This window comes from Ambystoma mexicanum, chromosome 11 (genome assembly GCF_040938575.1).
Source record: "Ambystoma mexicanum isolate Mex_15411 chromosome 11, UKY_AmexF1_1, whole genome shotgun sequence".
Lineage (NCBI taxonomy): Eukaryota > Metazoa > Chordata > Amphibia > Caudata > Ambystomatidae > Ambystoma > Ambystoma mexicanum.
In genome coordinates this window covers 1,445,611,201-1,445,631,390 of record NC_090934.1, presented here as the reverse complement: position 1 = coordinate 1,445,631,390, position 20,190 = coordinate 1,445,611,201, and positions in this window count along the sequence as shown.

The following is a 20,190-nucleotide window of genomic DNA, read 5'->3' as shown; positions in this document are numbered from 1 at the left end:
CCCCGCGACTCAAAATTTTTTAATAATCTCTGCCAATGATTCTAAACATGCCAGCAGTAGTCTATACTGGCGTACAAATACTGGGCTTCTGCTACACCCGTCCGGAAGTGTGGCCACATGTAAATTAGTTATCCCGCAATCATAAGCATCTTTTGCAAATACATATTTAAACTCCATAAATATCTTCCTCAATTCATTTCTATCCTCCTCGTTGTCACATGCATCCGCTAACAAAATCTGCTCCTCTACCATTTTGGAGAATTCTGGAAAATGTTCTGGTATGGGAATCTCGGCGCTTTCCTTTAATTGTGTGGCTGTGTCTCTTTGTAAAGCTGCCACATTTAAATGTTTTGGCATATCAGCTTCCACTTCAATTAGCTGATTTTCTGTTTCATTTTCATTTAAGTTAAATGTCATGCAGCACACTGTCTCGCTTGAATCATACGGGTACACAGAATGAATTTTAAATATCCTTTTGGGCTGAGAGTCCTGGTATTCTGGCAGTTCACCCTTAGCATCTACATACTTTTCAGGGATATTTCCAATCACCATGTTATTTAGATCAGCTGTGTAATGTGATTTTTGTATGGCCATTCCTACTGGAGAGTGTTCCTCTAAATGAATATTCTGACAACCTTTATTATTCACCATAATTTTTACAGACCCTTCACCCACATCTACCAATGGAATGTATTCATAATCCAGGCCCTGCTGTTTTATGGATTCATTCAGACACACAAATGCATCTGAATCTTTCATCTGCTGTCCATTTTTGCATTTCAGTGTTATTGCAAACTGCTTTGTATCAGTATCTTTCCTCGTTTGTAATTCAATTGCATAAGGGAACAGCTGTGCGCAATGATAAGCCCTTCTTTTGTCTTCAAATTCAGGTGCCGGCCCACCTATGCATGACCATATCTTTTGATTAAGGAAATCTAGCACCATACACATTCTGTGCATGATGTCATTGCCCACGTAAAAGTCATTTTGTGTTCCACACACTATCCAAACATTATGCTAAATTGTTTTTTGTCCAATGCTAATTTTTAGCATGCATCTACCTGCAATTCGGTTTTAAAAGTCTGGACCGTCCAAACCAAAGACAAACTGGTTTTTAATCCTACATTTTGGGATCTCCTCCCTTTGCATTATTTTTTGCAACAATTTCTCATTAATGAAGCTCCTTTCCTGTTCAAGTGCTAAAGTGGCTTTTATTGTTTTAGAATAGTCATTTATCCCAACATGAACCCATGGTTGTTCATCTTCCATGTATATTTCAGCAAGATTGGTAATGTGTTTTTCTGAACCTGCTCTAAGAGCAGTATTCTGTTTGCATGTCTTCTCTTTTAAATAAAAACGTAAGGTGTGCTCATCTATGGCAGTTTGCCATTCTTTCTTTGGGTCTAAGTATATTTGCACAGGTAATTTTTTATTTTCACTCTGCATCTTGTCTTGACACATTAATATAACAGTGACGCTAGGTATGCAACTATTCTGGAGATACACCTCCACTGCATCATTTGTTTTTGCAACAGTGTGACATTCATTTATATTGCTGTTTTGTGATTTTAGTTTCTTAGGTCTTAATGTTTTTTGGTTAAGGACCACAGTACTCCATTCACCCCATCTATGAGCGGAGATAATCTTTTCAGTAAATCTGTTCCCATCAGAAATGGAATATCACAAATGGATGTGACCAATACCTCCTGTTTCATTCTGTGTTGACCTATCTTTATGTCAACCTGGGTGGCGCCTATAATAGGCACCTCCTCCCCGTTAAAATTATGCACTGGACCTTGATTCTCCTTTCCTGTGATCTGATTCTGCGGGGATCTCCCTTCATTGATACTCTTTACTAATTCTTTAGACATAATTGTGGCCTGTGCGCCAGTGTCAATCATTGCAAATGTATGGCATTTTTCTTCCACAATGATGGGAGCATAATACATGTCTTCAACTTCCTCTAACACACATAGGAAATGCAAATTCTTACTGATTTCAGGGCTCCCCTTTCTCAGGCCTTTTTCACTTTTGGCTAAGCACATTGGTAAATGGAAAGACATTTTTCCCTCCTTTTTGCTCATTCCTGTGTGAGAGACTTTATTCATTTCCCCATGTTCAGAGGTTTTTTGGAGTGTGGCCACCGTTCGCCCATCCATCCAGGTATCATCAGAGGTCACACTACAACCCTCCAACTGAACATGTGTAACAACATCACTTGGCAATTTGTCATTGTCTAAGTCTGTGCATTTGTGATTATTCAGTATGGTACCAGCTCTTTTTACCTCTTCAAAAATATGTGGTTCAAAGAATTCATCAGGTGATTGACCTGTACCATCCTTTTGAACATTTCTTTTTCCTACCTGTGTTTGGTCATTGTTTTGATTGCCCAGACAAGGAGTTATAGCATCACCACGTACTCCCTGTTCACTGGTATTGCCCATGAATGAGTAATTTTTCTTAAACCTCTCTTTGTTATTTTGGATTTTCAGGTTTTCCCATTTCATTTGTACATATCGCCAATGTTTGATTTAGTTCTAGGTTAAACCATACCTCCCTTTTAGAAGTATTTGAATTTTTTGTTACATGTTCATGTACTGGTATTTTCACTTTTAAATCATTAGGTATCTCAGAATCATTATGCAAAATTACATCAGAGCAAACAGTCTTTTCGGTGCTGCAGGTATCATAGGTACTTAGTCAATTTTCAGAAGCCCCCCGATCATTGCTATGGTCTTCTGCCCCCTCCTTTGATGACTGTTTTTGTGTTGTGCAGAGCTTTCTTATTTGCTCAGCCAACATTTTCACTTGCGCCACGAGGCACTGGAATCTTTCCATCTCTCTAGAATCCTCTCTCTGTGGCCTAGATCGATATTGGTTGTTTTCTCCCTGATTGGATCTATTCTGATACCTCTCAGGAGAATGATTTCTATTGGGATGGTTCCTGAACTCTTGTTTCATTTACGGAGGGGAGCGGGGTGCACCCATCCTTTGCTTGTAGTCCCCTGGTGGGGAATCATTGTACTGACGTGAAGTGTAGTTCATGTTCTGTCTCATGTCTTGTCTCTCAGGTTGTAGGTACTGGCTCCTATGTTGATTCCCATTATCAGCAAATCGATCCACATATCGGGGTCTATCCTGATTACCATATATCATGGTATTGGGATCAAATCTGCTTTGTGTCCCCAATGTCTGATAAGGAGCATCATTTCTTTGATCCTGATTTTGTCTCTGGTTATTGCTCATACGTGACATATCAGATCGATAGCCTGCCTGGGGCCTATCTCCTAAGTAGCTGGGGCTGATCTAACTCTCCCTATTACTAGGATCATGTGATTGGAACATTGGTGCAGTGTGTGATGACCTTTGTTGATTACCCCTCTGTTCAGGTGCCAAATTATTTTTACTTGGACTTTGAGCAGACTCAAGGGACATTTTGGCTGACCTGATTTCCATCACTGTTGCTGAGGGTTCTTTAGATTTAGGTCTAGTATCTCTCAATTTATCACTTTCTCTACCCTGACAATAGAGTACCTCATATAGTTTTGTGCGTTGGCGTACAATCCATTCCAGGGACTTGTCACAGTCAAATTCACGGACCAATTTGGATATGATGTCTTTCTGCAGTCCATAGAAGTAGGCAGTTTTAAACTCATTGGAATTGGGGTCAAAAGATACATCGAAGCGAGAAAATGCTCTTTTTAAGTCTTGTAAAAACTGGCAAGGGGATGTATTAGGCCCAGCAGTGATTGTGTAAGCGACTTTCTTTGCCTCCTGCAATGAATGGAAAGGAGAAAAATGACGCCTAATGGGCCTCATTACGACCCTGGCGCTAACGGTTTAACGGCGCCGTAAAGAGCGTCGGCGCCGTTAAACCATTAGCGCCTGATTACAAGGTCCCTTAGCCGGTTGGAGGCTTTAATGCCTGCTTTTTGCAGGCGTTAAAATCCAACCCGCTAAGGGAACTTGGAGCTAATTACGGCAACCGTTTTACGGTGCCGTAATTAGTGCCTTCTCCATCCCCATTATGCCCTATGGGGCAAAATGGGAATGGGGAAGGGCAAATGGTGAATGGGGAATTACCGCCCCGCCAAACTTGTGATGGGGACAGTAATTCCGCCATCCACCATGCCGGAAACCGGCATGTACCATGGTGCTAAAAGCACCATGGTCCAGCGCCTGGGTCGTAATGAGGCCCAATCTCTTTTTCGAACTCCGCCCATGTCATATTTTGCTGTTCATTCAGTCCTCTTATAATACTGGCCGTCGGGGCATCTAAAGTTAAATGAAAATACTGCCTGTACTGTTCCTTAGGTATCTGGAGTGCTTTCAAAATTTCATGGACCGCTTCTAAGTGATCCTCTATGCAACATTCCCCTCCTTTTTAAATGGTTTGATCAGGACTTTAATGGATTTCATTATCTTTATGGGGCTACCTGTTGCAATGCATGGAATTGCACTACTTGGTGACTCAACCCCTGGTTTCAAGTGTATGGGATTGGTGGCGGCCCCCAATGGGAGTATCAAATCCCCCAAGGGCGCTGCAACCAAGTTCAGTCAGCGGCCCAGTCAATGGGGCACTAGCTCTTTGGGTAGAAATAGAATTCACCTCAAATCCATTGAATGTGGTGCCCTGCCGCCTCTCCTGGGACCTGGGAATGCACATTTGCTGTTCTAAGTCCTTACACGTTTTAAGGAGCCTGTTTGCTTCATTTTGCAAATAGTTGTTTTTATCACTCATTTTATTAATTACCTGCTGCATGTCGCACATTTGGATTTGGCACTCATTAAATTCTTTATTCCTCTTGTCTCTTTCTTGGAGCATTTTAACCATTTCTTGTTCCGCATTTTGGAGGTCACTTTCTTTCTCATAATGTTCTTTTTGTAAAATCTGCATCTCTGACACAACCTCATCTTTATCTTGTCTAATGTGGTCCACCAATGCTTTTAAGTGTACCAATTCTTGTTCACTGTCCTCAAATTATTTCTCGCTTTTGGACAATTGAACATCAAAATCTCTGAATTTTAACTGCATATCTTTTTGGCATACATCCAATTCTGCTCTTAACATTTCCTGTTTTGTACTTGCCCCATCTAAGTCAGTCTTTAAACTGTTAATTAGATGGGTGTCATTTTCTTGCATTCGCAGGGACCTATTCAAAATAAACCAGATTTTGGCGCATAGCCGTATCAAACAGTCTTTCTCTGCATTTTTATCGGCTAATCGGCTGCATTTAATAACCTTAGAAGGCAGACCTGAATTATGCTGCCTTCTGCAAAAATATTGTCTAGTTTTTCTTTCTGCACCTCACCCTGAATGCGGTCATGCCATTCTGAGGTACTATTTGATGACCACGTCCCATGTGCGAATATCTTTGCCTCTAAATATTGCACTAGGTCTGAGAATGTGGTTTCCCTTTGAGACATTCTGAAATTTGTTTTTAGTGACACACTGCTATTATGAAATGGGTTACCTTTAATGTACAGATGGCGGTGTGAGACACACTTGCCACGCCCAGTAGGTGCTCTATGATCACTTTCTTGGCCTGCAACGCACCATAAATATGTAGGGTATTTTGTGTAGATTTGGAGCCTAGCGGTATTTTCTTACCACCAAGAATAAAAGTAATTTATCAACAATCACTCCTTGCATTCAGATTGGGTTTGGTATTATAGTGGTATCGTGGCTATGCATTATTTCAGTATACAGATACATTTAGTTGGTATGCATTTTGTTGTGGTATAGTGATGAGCATGATTTCTTTGTTTTATTTGTGGCCCCAACATACAAAACCCCTTTCTTTTGTTTAGACTGTTCTTATGATCTCTAGAGGCCTGAGGCTTCTACATTATTCAAGAACACCACATTTTCATATGGAGTGCCACATATGGCTGTTATCACTGATTTATCTACACCAGTGAGCTAAGCTTCCATAAAGTATTCACAATAACATGTGGTATAATCACTAATTTATTTACATTAGTGAAACTATTTCCAGAGGCCTCTTTCTCTGCTGACTCATGTACGTCCAACAGACTATCAGATTGTGTTCCACTCAGAAGTCACACACACATACACTGAGTGGAATCACGCACACAGCTATTTATAATTACTCATAACATAACTTTTTCGACATGGGATGCTTGACATATATTACCTAATAACCTCCCCTTTTATCAGGTGATATGGGCTAACTGTACCAGAGAAAAACAGAAGCAAATAGAAGCCTTTACACGGATTGTGATTTACATCAGTTTCATTCAAAAAATCATACATTAACAGTTTTGCGAGGCAGTATTTTCTAGAATAAACATAAGAGAAGCAATTGCAAAATACATGGCATTTCATTAGCTTCTTTGCAACAATAAAAAGAACAGTGCATCAGTTGACTTCCATTTCTGAATAGCAACATTAGAATGCAGCTATCGCTACGCTGCCTGATTGAAATAGCTTTCATTCACACACCGCATTCTCGCTTTGTGTAAGATAATTACCAGCAATATTGTAGCAGATCAGCACGTGAACTCTCTGGACAGGTCGCTTTCTTTAAATGGCTCGGGGCTTCCTTTGGAATCACCCGGCGAGGACATGCAGTTCCAATCTGCACTCTTTGGTCCTCAAGCCGGTGCCAATTGACTGGAATCTCCAGCCTGTGAAGGCCAGCAGTACACTGGAACAACGCCCCTCAATCAGGCAGCCCCACAGCAACTCCCCTCAGGCTTCTCACCGAAGCTGTGTAAAAATGACCACTGCCTTTCTCTCTCCCCGAGATTCTTCAGAAAACCTCCGTTACAGCCCCTAAGGTGACGTGTCACCAATCAAAATACACAATAATCTATCCTCCTCTTTCAACAATGGCTTGGCTTATACGGTTTAGAAACTGTATCTACTCATTTCCTGGCATGCAGATTTCGCATCTAGCTACCACAGTGAACAGAGAAAAAAATGAATCCAAGTGCACGTTTAAAATGACTTTCAGAGCCTGTCTTTTCTACCTCATTTTGCACTGGAGAACACATTATGATGTTATTTCATTAGAATCATGTTAGTACTGTTAATTATATTAGTTCATTAATCCTCTAATGTGTCTCCTGCAGCAGAGGCATTTCAGGTGAGAGAAAAAAAAATGGTGCATTTCTAACAGTGAAAAAAATGATGTGTTTTTTGACTGAGTAGCCTGTCTTCATTTACATATCCATATGTTACACAGGCAACACATGGCTTGCTGTACCGCATTATAGCAATACATTGATCTCATGTAGTGGTGCTGCACTCTAAAAACACGCTAAATAATCTGTGGTGCTGCACTCCAAAAACACGCTATATATTGATTCCATGTAGTGGCGCTGCACTCCAAAAACACGCTAAATAATCCTGGCAGTGTAGCAACATGCAAATCAGTAAGCCTGTAATCATAGGCGTTTTTGGAAAATACCCCTTTGAACTCCATGAATATCTTCATCAACTGATCTCTTTCATCTTCATTTGTGGAAGCATCTGCATCTTGAAATTTGTTCCTCCACCATCTTAGAGAGTTCTTCAGAACCCTCTAAATGATGGACTTCTGTGCTTTCCTCTAGCTGTGTGCCAGTGTCTCTTAGGAGAGACACTACCCTCAAATATCTTGCCACATTATCTTGCATTTCAACTTGCTGCATTCCAATATTTTTTTCTTCTTTTTCAGATTCACCCCCCTTAAATAGGATGCAATTTACCTGATGACAGCAAATCACCTTTTTCGATTCATTGGGGTAAACACACAGAATTTTCAAAATCTCCTTAGCATTCAGGGATGTTTCCAATAATTGCATTATTTAGGTCAGCAGTGCAGTGGGATTCCTGCCCTGCCATACCTAATGTTGTACCTTCTTCCAAATAAATGTCTTTGCGCCCCTTGTTATTTACCAGTATATTCGACTGGGGCCATCCCCAGTCTCTACTAATCAGACCCTCCAGCCTATATCGATTTTGCGATCTCGCAAAATGCTGCAAAATTTGGATTCCTTTTTAAAAAGCGCAAAAACTTCATTTTTTGCAAAAACACCAGCGATAATGGATGTTTTTGCAAAAATAACAATTTAGAAAAGAATAAAAAAATCAAGGGCCCCGTTTCTCCCAAAAAAGATTTACTCAAAAAATGAAATGCGCAAACACATCTCATAACTTGTGCCAAAAAAAGAGCAGCCGATTCCAAAAAAAGACTTCTGAATGGGTGCATATTATATGCACCCGTTAAGATGGCCTTTTTCACCCATTTGCGCAAATCCGGGGCATATCTGCGTATTTAAAAGCACATCACAAAGTGACAAGATGCACTTTTAAATATGCAGAAATTGAAGGTAACCCTATGCGCCTGCCTTGAATAGGAGCACACGGGCATCAGGGTATTTACTAACTACTGTGATACATTTATGTGTGACATCTGCTGTCTCACTTACATTTCTGTTCATCAAACAGGATAGAAATGTGTTTTTTTTTGTTGCATTTTACAGTGGCAGGCCCTAAGGGCCCATCACAGAACATTGTCGGGAGAGCAATTCCTACACAAACGTATGCCGAGCAAATAATTTGAGCTACAACTCAGCCCTGTGGAAATGTGCAGGTAACCTTTGAGAATAAGGAGACCTGCTAATTTCCAAAAATGGGTTATCTAAAAATAGCATACACTAAACTCTATTTTAGATGCCCCATTTTTTGAGGATCTGGGCCAACATCTACAGTTTTAAAAAACTAAAAAGATTTGACAATCGGAGAGGGAAAGGAGAGAACGGGGGGCTGATGTGTGAGCTGCGGAGTGGTAGGCAAGAAAGAAGAGGGAGAGCAGTGGGTCAGAGGGGGAAGTGGCGGGCAAGAGAACAGGGAGGAAGCAGTGGGTCTGTGGCCAGAAATCACAGAGGGAGCAGCAGTATATAAAATAAAGGGATCTTGGTCAGGGTCGTCAGGGGGCCAAAGACAGAGAGGGGTTGGCTGGAAAGAGACAGTGGGCTGCAGGTTAGGAGGAGGCAAGATGCAGAAGCAGCATGAAAGAATGAAGGATTGTATACTGTGGGAGGAATAGGGGAGCATAAGGTCTGAGTTGGGAGTATGGTTAGGAGATTGGTAGGGACTGGAGAGTGCAAATTGTGACTTGGCAGTATGACAGCGCATGTGAATGTGTATGACTGAATGAGAGGTTTGGGAGTACAAGTTGTGATGGGGAATTGGTGAAACGTGTGATGTGTGTTGGTGAGAGAGGTGTGTGGGTGTTTGGGGTTTGGAGAACATAGAGGGGGAATATTTTCACCCTTACAGCTTATAATGATCAATACCGTTAATAATATTAAATAGGCATGCAAATTAAATCAAAAAATGTAGTCAAAACAAAAACTTTTCTCCGAAGCCAGAGACATCTGGGACTCTTCCTATTTAATTGATACGAAAGGTGCAAATAATGACACCCCGGCTCTCTTGTAGCCTTGCACACTGCCTCTTTCCTGCAATGTGCCAATCTTGCACCCTCCCGTAAATAAAAAATGTGCTGCAAAAATGCCACAATAAATAAAGGTTTGTGCTGGAATATTTGCCATTTCATGCTGCAAAATTTGCCATTTAATGCCACAATATCCTGGAGAGTACGCCAAATAGTGTATATTCACATCCTAGCCCCTGCTGTCTCATAGATCCATTGAGGCACACACATGCATCTGTTGTACCTTTCTGTACTTTAATTCTATAGCAACTTGCCTGGTGAAAATAGGAATAATGACACCCTTCTTTACCTGAAGCTCAATTGCATATGGCATCATTTGAGCACAATGGTAAACATGTCTTTTGTTCTTAAATTCAGATGCTGCTCCACACAGCCTAGACCAAACCATTTGATTCAAAAAGTCTAGAACCATTCTGTGCATTATATCATTTCCCAAATATAATGTTTTATTGGTCCTGCTCACAATCCAAACATTGTGATGAATGCTTTTGGAACCAATTGTGATTCTCAACATGCATCTTTCCACAATTCCTTTCCCAATTCAGGACATCCAAACCAAAGATTTGTTGATTATTATGTTTTAAACTTGGGATTTTCTCTCTTTCAAGCATTTGTTTAAACATGTTTTCATTAATGAAACTCTTTTCCTTCTCTAATGCCAACAATGCTTCAATACATTCTGGATGCTCATTCGCATGAACAGGAATCCAGGCCTGACCTTCTTTCATGTGTATTTCTGCAATTGTTGAAATATATTTTACTGACCTGACTCGGAAGCAATATTGTGTTTACAATTGCCCTCAGTTAGAGAGAATTGCAATGTGTTTTCATCTATCTCTGTCTGCCAGTTTTTCCTGGGATCCAAATAAACCTCTGAAGATTGTTTTTTTTTCTTGCATTTCCCCTTGGCACGTGAGAATGACAGTGGTACTAGGCACACAGCCAATCTAAAGATATACTTCCACTGCACTCTCTGATCTAGCAATGGTGTAGCATTGTTTGCACTGTTAATCTGGCGCATTACGTTTTTAGGTTTCTGTTTTTCTTTTGGCCAAAGACCACAGCACCCCATATACCCCATCAATAAGGGGAGACAATCTATTCAGGAAATTTGTTTCTATAGGGAATGGTATCTCTTCAATGGTTATGACCACCACCTCATGTCTCAATATATGCCTCCCTATCTAGATGTCAACCTCATTGACACTCTCCACCGTTATTTCTTCCCTATTGAAATTATGCACAGGGCCTTCAATTTGTCTCAAATTCACAATGTCTTGTGGGGATTTCCCTTAATTTATGCTATGCAATAATTTATTTGACATCTCTGTTGCCCCGGCAGTTGTGTCAATCATTGCAAATGGATCACTCCTCCGTTGAACAGTAATAGGAGCATAATACCTGTCCTCACATTTTTCAAGTACGCACAGGCAATGTGAATTTGTACTGATTTTAGAGCTTATCTTCTTTAGTCCTGCCTGGCTTCTTCCTAGGCAAAGGGGCGTATGAAATGACATTTTACTGTCCTTTTTACCCATCTCACTTTCAACTTCTTTGTTTATTTTTTTGTCTTAAGAGTTCATTTGGAGTGCTGCCACTGACTGTCCTTCTGCCTCAAGGCCACCAGTGTTAATCATCCATTCCTCTTTTGCTTTTCCCCCACTGTCTGGATCTCTTCCACTTACCTCCACTCTGGAAACCATTTGTTCTGTATATTCATGAGTGTCATGTGTCAGAATATTAGTTTCTGATGTGTGACACGTACCTATTTTATGTACCGTACCTGTTATTTCTGCTCACGAAACATCTGTGGCTTGAAGTATTCTTCTGGGGATTCATTTTCATCTAGTCTTTGCAATGTTTTCTCTCCTGCGGGAACATGATCACTATTAGAACAGTCAGGCAATGTAATCTCTTCAATTGTTTTTTTAGCCTCTCCTATTACTTCAGTTGTTTCATATCACCTGCCCCTTTTGAATCGTTTTTGATTTTTTGTTCTTTGGGTTCCTCTTGTATATTTCTGTTTTATTTGTTCTCATTGTCACACACACGAATGGTTTGGTTTAACTTTAAATTAAACTATTGCCCTTTTTGTGTGTCTTTTCATTTCCTATATCATTGTCATTTAGTAGTTTTCTTGGTTTTAAATCGCTAGGCAATTTAGTTTGTTCATTCAATGGTAAATCATTGTTATTTGCGCTTTGTTTGTGGGAAGCTTGGCTAAGTAGTCATTTATCACTCTGTGCAATGTCACTCTTGTGACATCATTCTGCACATTCACTCAACTGCTGATTCTGTATTGCACACAATTTTCAGACAACATTTTCATATGTGCCTCCAAGCACTGGAATCTGTCCATATCTGTAAATTCATCTCTCTGCACAATACTGATTGAACTCACCCGGATCAGTTTGGTTCTGGTACCTTTGAGGAGACTGATATCTGTTTGTGTTTCCCCTGAATTCCCATGATACAAGGGGTGGTGAGCGCGGCATGGCCATCCTCTGACCATGGTCAACCTGTGGCGAGGACTGACCGTACTGGCTAGGTGCATAATTCATATTCTGTCTTTCATTTGGCTGAAGTTGTTGCCTTTGATGATTTCCATTTTCAAAGAATCTATCTACATACCTTGGTCAGGCCTGATGGTCATATACCGTTGTAGCAGTGTCAAGCGTACTCTGGGCCCCCAATGCTTAATATGGCCCGTTATACGTCTGATTCTGGGTGTTATTTTCTATCCTGACATATCATAGTGAAATCCCATCTTGGGCAAATTACTAAGATACTGAGGACTAAAGTATGTGCTTCTGTCACTGGGATTTATGGATTAGAACACAGGTGTTTTGGGTGATGCTGCAATCCCTTGCATGTCAACGCCCCTCTGATTATGTGGTGTGTCAGTCCTTCTGTGAATTTGAGCTGGCTCTAATGGATCATCCCAGATTTCACTTCTAAAACTGCAGGCGTAGATTATGTTGTCTTTTGCTTGGTTTCCTTACCCATAACCCCTCCCTTCTAATGAGAGATTAAATGGATTATTGAACAACAGATTGTGGAAGCTTGTTCAATAATCCATTTTAAGGTGCTATCCCTTTTAAATTAATTGGTTAACTGAGATACTAAGTCTTGCTGCAGTTCGTAGAAGAACGTGGTCTAGAACTCTGCTGATTGAGTCACATCCCATATCAAAATGTGAGAATGTCCTTTTATAATTTTGTAATAACTGGTGTGGCAACTGTGATGTATTAATGTTAGGAGTAGGTAGTGTTAGTCCCTATGGTACACTTATGAAGAGAGGGTTCCTGGAATGCTCCTCTTGACCCCCATAAGCATGACAGACTGAAGAGCCAGAAATACAAGATGTGAGTCACTGTTTGGGCAGCCCCCAGAAGGGCCAGTGACATCTGTATATGCAAGCAGATATTTTCTCAGACAACCATTCAAACCTTATCCAGCTGACGTCTTCCTGGATCCAGGTGCCTCACCACTGATCATGGATGCAGGTGCCTCACTGGACCTGAATGACTAATGATAAATATAATGATAAATATCCAGCTGTGCTGACATTATTAGAGACACCACGATATAGTAACGTTATCCACAAAGGAAACTCTCATCCCTTCACAAAGTTACACAAACACACACGTGCACACACAAAGAACATGCATACACAGTTCTGTAGCTAGAGGGCAGATATATATATACGTACTGTCAGAAACCTTTCTCTTTCACTAGCAACAACCAGAAATGCAAGAAAGAAGGAGATGCAGAACAAGCTTGTAGCCGCTTATTGTAAAAAACCATATGGAACTACAGGGACGTATAAGAAACCTGGAAGGACCAAGCAGCACTAACTCTCAAGGAAAATAATACAATATAGACATATAGAAATCATTGCACAACTGTAGTAGAATTACATGAAGCCACATGCCTCAGAATGTGCGATGAAGGAAAACAGATTTTGCAGCACATTGTTCAGGGCTGGTGCTCGCAGCCAAGGTCGGAGATGAGCAGAACATTCCTGGCCCCAGAGACAAGGAGCCACCTGCAAAATATCAGAATAAATTGTCACTAATTACAGACAGAAAAGCTCAATTTTGTGGACTTCACCCACATGATCCTGCAGAGCCGAACAATAGCCATTTACCTGTGATAGGAAGAGGAGCGGTTCCCAGTGAAGCAGGCAAGAATTGATACATGTTTTTTTTTAAAGCACTGCAACATGCAGGCACTCTCTAAGGCAAAATGGTTATTCCAGTAGCAACAATGGAGACATATAATCTTTCTAATCACCTTGAGATGGTACACAGAGGGCTGAGAACAGAGCTGGGCCCCAGGCCTGGGGATATCCGCTTCAGCCAATAGGGGAACACAAATCCAGGGATGGATGGCAAAGGGCAACGGCCAATTGTAATCCTGTAACCCTGCAACAATGCAATGTATAGTTTTTGGGGAAGGTTCAGGCAAAGCCACCTGACATTTGAGGGCCAGGCAGCTAACCTCTACAGGTGCCATCTGTAGGCACTACCACCCCAGCCACTCAATAGTGTAAGCTTGTAGGTTTTTGGGGGAAGAGCCCTAACTTGTGATGACAAAGCTCAACAAAAGCCCTTGACACAGGACCAAGAGCTGTAATTGATGAAGATTTTCCAATTTCCTGTATGATCCCTGTCTGTTATGGAAAATAAAGGACAATTCTAACGTGTCCTCTGTCTGTTTACCGGGGGAGGGCGTGTTGAGCCCTGGCTGCACTGAACAGTGATTGTGTGGTGCGAAGCCCGGTCCTCTGGTATAGCTAAACACTTACACTTGCATTGCTATACTATGGTATGATTAACCCCAAGTCACCCCTATCACAGTACACATCAGTGCTAAAGCATATGCCCATGCTGAAGCACACACCCTCACTGTATGCAATACCATCATCATGTATACACTGGCATGCCCCTTCTATAGGAGTCTGAGTTGTCTTCATACTTACCGCTGAGCTAAAATGTGGCCTTGTTATCCAACAGGCCATGTCCCCACAGTGTATTAATTTGTATGAGTGGCCCGTCCACCAGGTGAGGTCACCCAAGCTCACTGTGCACTCCCAAATGGCCTCAAAACCGGCAGCATCCTTCTGCTCTTTCCACAGCCCCCATGGTACGGGTGCCCTCCTGATGTTACCACTATGCCCTGCGCCATCTTCTTCTTAATGCAGCATCCCTGTTACCATTGGAAGATGACCATCATCACTACTGTGCCCGCAGAAACGCTGTCAGTCTTGCAGCCCCTTCCCCTCTGCATTGTGACGGATTGATGCAAGGAGCAGGCTGCATACTCACTGGGCTCTGGCCTGAGTGCCAGACCCTTCCTCTCCGCCTGGGATGCCTGACGGAGCAGTATGGGACTTACCTGCCTCTCTTCTCTCTTCGTCGGGCAGCCCTAGAATTTTGTACTCCTTCACCTCCCAGGCAACCTGTCATATTTGGCTCGGGAGGTTTTTTTCTACAGTGCTCCCTTCACTGGCCACCTGGCAGGCCAGCAGGGTGCACTGCCAGGTTTCCATGTTCGGGCGGCCTCACGCATGCATTCCGGACTGGGCAGCTCTTTGATCTCCCTTAGGCCACACTGTGCATGCTGCCTGCTGCTTAAAGGAGGGGCCCATTCGGTCTACCCCCCGGACAGGCTGACAGTCACCACAGCCCTGTGGGTGCATGGGGTGCTCCAGGCATGGGCCTCATACACACAGTACATACATTGGGGTGCCTCATGGTGGGCTGGATGGACGAGTCCCATACAAACAAACACTTCACATACTATACATAAACCATTTTATTTACACAACCTGTTGTCTGTTCCTTTGTTTTTAGGTTTCCCCTTAGGGGACAAGCACCCCTTGTTAATGGACCTTTGATTCTTGATGGGTTACCATATTAAGGTTCTATTGTACATCACAAAGGGCACATGCATGTGCGAAAAGATCATCACCTTCCGGCAAGATGAAGAGAATGAGTATGAGAGCATCTTTCTACCATCCCAACTCCCACTTTTCTGCATTCACCTAGCAAAATATGTGATTTAAGTAGCATCACAATTCTAATATTTCTTCTAGACAAGTATGACTAAACGAATGTCCTGTTAATTCCTATGACATATCACTAATTATTAAACTTACTGTCCTTTTGTGGTATGATCCCTGGCATGTCAGATCTCCCTCTCAAGACACTCAGGTCTCCCATTCATTCCCACCAGAGAAACAACAATAGAACACTGCCCAACCAAGGCCCTTTCCGATTCAGAAAAGATACATTCCAACTTGGGACACTGCCAAAGGGGATACTTTATCTAAAGCCAGGTACTAGCTGGCAGATCGCTATCCATCCAATCTCCGAGTCTCCCGCACCGTCCCCAGAGGTCACTCTCATACATCTTGAGGGTATGGGTAGTGTTGGTTGCATCTAAAGTACCATATTCCTCATGCTCTCCATGATCTTTGTGAACATTTGAAACCGTGTGCATAGCTACTGCCCACCTCCGAACTCCCTGATTCCTACACATGGGGGGTCACTATGACCCTGGCCCTAAGGGGTTAACGGCACCATAAAAGGCTGCGGCGCCGTTAACTCCTTAGCACCTAATAACGAGGTTCCTTTGCGGGACCCGACCTGAACGGCTGGTCTGGACCAGCCGTTAAAGTAGGGACCTGCAAAGGGACCTTCAAGGTAATTACGGTACCGCAATTTGCGGTACCGTAATTACCGCCTTCCCCCGTCCCATTGAGCCCTATGGGGCAAAAATGGGAATGGAGAAGGGCCAATGTTCAATGGGGAATTACTGCCTGCCAACCTTGGAATGGGGTGGTAATTCCCCATTGAACATTGGCGGACTCGTTACAACACTGGCAGCAACCATGATGCTAATAGCGCCATGGGTTACCGCCAGAGTTGTAATGAGGGCCATGGTCTGTTACTCTTTCCACAGACTCTAGATGCCATGGTCACCGGACTCTCCAGTGGTCTCCTTAGAAATGGCCACCATGTGCCCCCTGCCTTCCCCAGTTCTCTTTGCTCCCATGCAGCTGCAGCCATTGAGTAAATAGACACCCCTCCACTCCCGGACTCCTGACTGCTTTCTCTGCAGTACTGGATACAACAACAGGTCCTCAACACACTAAAATGGGACCTGGAAAGGGATCACTCTATGTTTATGTGTTAAACTGTGCCTTGTGCTTCCTTTTGCAGCTGGGAGAAGCAACCAGGAACGGACTCCACTGGAGCCTGTGTTACTTCCCACCTTGCAGCTCTTTGCCTCACAACTGCACACACCTCAGTTTTGAGAGGTCATATCCAGAGAAACTTATGAATGCTGGCCACACAGGCATACTGACTATGGTAACCTGACAGTCCCCATACACAAAATTGCCCACTCTGATTGGTGCCTCCCCTACAGAGGACAAATCATTGAAGTGATAAACCTTCATATGTGTCCAATTTGGTTCACCCACTCCACCACACTGAACTCTCAACACTTATTTATTTTCTACATTTACTAAGCACACATTGGAAGGACATATGGTGTGAGTATTTAGACGACATCGACTTAAATACAACTGAATTATTGGAAAACCCTGAAAGAGTAAAAAGAAAATTAAAAGATTAAAACTGGATAAAAACAAGACAAATGAAAACATCATAAGAATCAACCAAAAACGTGGAGAACTCTAGTCGGAAAAGAGGTACCTCACCATAAAATCTACAACACTTCCCAAGAAAATTTCACAGATCAAAACTGCTCCAGATTCGAATGGATGTGTTTACCAAGGAATGCCTACCTTCACGCTAGAGGACAGCGCAGTGTGACTAATGGAGACTGCCGTTTTTGCAACAAAACAGACACTCTTGAGTTAGTAAAACATCTACTCCTAGAATGTGAGGCAGTCTCCACAGAAAGAGACAAAGTACTTTCTAAACATTTAAGACTTTTTAAAACAAGAACGAAAGAGGACTGGTGGAAAGAATTTCGTCATAGAAATAATATCGGACTAACATGTGCAGGAATACATTTCATCGAGAAAATACTGAGAGATCTTGACTGATATGAAATTTCAAAAGAACGGACTCAAGGACTCATTCATTAAGTCAGAAAGATAAATGTATGTCTCTTTTTTTATGAAGACTGGAGTAGAATGGAGTGGAATGTATTTTATGTAAAAAGTTTTAATGAACTATAGTAAATCACAAAAAAAAAACTAAGCACACAAAACCCTTGGGCAGCGAGGCGCTGTTACAACCAGTTGCACTCAATTTATATTGTAGGCGGAGCAGATATATACACAAGTCAGGTGGCTTAGGTGGCCAGCCAGTTTTCAGTGCCTTCCTGAAGGTCCAGTAGGATTGTTCAGCTCTTAAGTGTGGCGGGAGAGAGTTCCATGGATTGGCTGACACAGAAGGTGAAGCCTAGTTAAGGCTTGGTTTCACCACACGGAGCGAAAGCTCAGAGTGACCCTCAGGGTTGGCATTTATTCAGCCATGCCCCAGAAATGGAAGCAGAACCAGTCAGTCCCCCAATGTCGGCATGTTGCCATTAGAATTCAGTCCCACCTGAGCATCCTTACAATCATCATCCACCAGGGTCGAACACTGCTATTAAAAAGTATTCACCAAACTCCTTCTATTATCTTTTCTCCCCCACTCTAGTATTTTCAGAACATATTTTGAAATCAATGTATGTAAACATATACATTAGATATACCTCGTGATTGAAATTTTAAACCCCAAGGAGGAACTGGCCACCATGTATGCCCGAACCAAATTGTTTGAAACACCAAATTATCCGACTTTCATGGGATTCAGAGCTCAGAGGAACGTTTCAGCAGAAGGGTCCTGAAAGAAGTGCTTGGCATAGCAGTTAGGGGCCTTAGCTATGCCTCACTACTCTGTAGGATTCTGGGAAGGCACGTGTAGGGAAGTGGAGTGTATATCCTACTCTCAGGAGGATAGCTCAGAGGCCACTTGCTCGCCTTGGAAGCAAGACGTCACGGATCCCCGGGTCCGGGCTTAGAAACCTCTCGTATTAAGCGCGTTGTAAATAACAATATCATATCATAACAAACATTGATGTCTAGCATGTGTTGGCCTTGCACTAGAAATAGAACTACACTTTCCATTGTGAGGCTTACAAATGACAGAAAGTTCATATAATATGTATAATGCATGGGCGGGCCTCATTCTTGTTCTCACTGCATTGTAAAACAATCATTATCAGAGTAGTTATATCTATTTCCAGTGCAATTATTGCATTTCCATTTCATTCAAGCACTTCGTGGATGAAACAGAACTTTGTAATCGGTGTATATTGCGCCCTAAATCATGTTTTTTTCTATGTCTGCTGTTTTTAGCACAGACCCCCGAACCTCGTCGTGAGTTAGCAGCGAGGAAGAGCCCGCCAAGGGACCCAGGGATATTTGCACGGACACGTGTTATGGTTAAAAATGTTGTGTTGCACCGGCACCCTGCCGGCGTGAGCTGTTCAAAGCCGTTCTCTGCTTTGCAATAGCTCTTCAGCAGAACGATTGTGTCGCGTTTTAATCAGTCCCCCAAGCCCAGACCATATGTCTTCGTGTGTCTTCCTACAGTTCCTAGCACTCGATAGAATTCACCCGTGGACGTCTCCGAATTTTCAATAGAGTTCTTTGAATTGCAGAGACATGTAAATGGAGAGGAGTGAACTTCTTTCTTCACCTCCATGCAGAGCTGCTGGAAAGATAATCATGTCGGAAGGTCTTCTCCATTTTGCAAAAATACAATGCTTTTGCCGTTTCGGCACTTCTCCACTGTTTGGGATCCCTCTGTATTTCTCTGCTCATCTCTGCCTCGAGAAAAGAAGAGTCGAATGGTAGCATTTTAATCCAGTTACGATTGTCAGCGGCAGCGGGTCCATTGTGGGCAATGGGTTGCCGACTTGCCTCATGTTATGGAGAAGTCAATGCCCACATGTCAAAAAGGTAAACTGTTGTAATGTGATGTGACGTCAGAAATTTTCAGTTCAAATTGAGATATGCATATTTCATTAAATTGCCTTTTCACAACCACCCAAATTGAATAGGACAAAAGGCATTCGCCTTCCATAAAATCAACACGTTAAAATGTGCACATGTAAACTCCAAGAACCAACATAAAGGTTTTCCCTGAATTTTGTAGTACCGAAATTGGACATTTCCCCTTAGTTGTTTTTCATCAGGTTATGTAGTGCAGTGGTGAGTTGTCCAGCCTGCAAACCTGATGGCTGTGGTTCAAAGGGGCGGAGTCCACCCTAACCTGGGCAAAAAGAACGAAAGCAAAAGAAACGCGCGTTCGCATTGAAAGTCGGCAGAAAAGAATGAAAGGTGAAGCAAAAGAAAGGCACGTTATTTTGCTTCACCTGCATTCTTTTTGCCAATGTGTGAAGCGTTAACGTCGTTACTGCAGAGACAAAGCCACACTCAGGGATGGAGTCCACGGCAGTGCAGTCCTGCAAGCATAACAAAACAAAAAAACCAATCAGTGAAAGCTGTCCCCCACCAAAATTCCTGAGATTCCAGGGTCTTTCCTGGAGACCCAGAGAAATGGTTAAAATTCCTGCGCCTCCGGGAAAAATCCAGAGGTTAGGCAGGTATGCAGCCCAGTGACTACATGAGTACTATCTTGAATTGGCACGCGAGGAAACACTCCTGGGGCTGTTGTGCTGCTGGGAT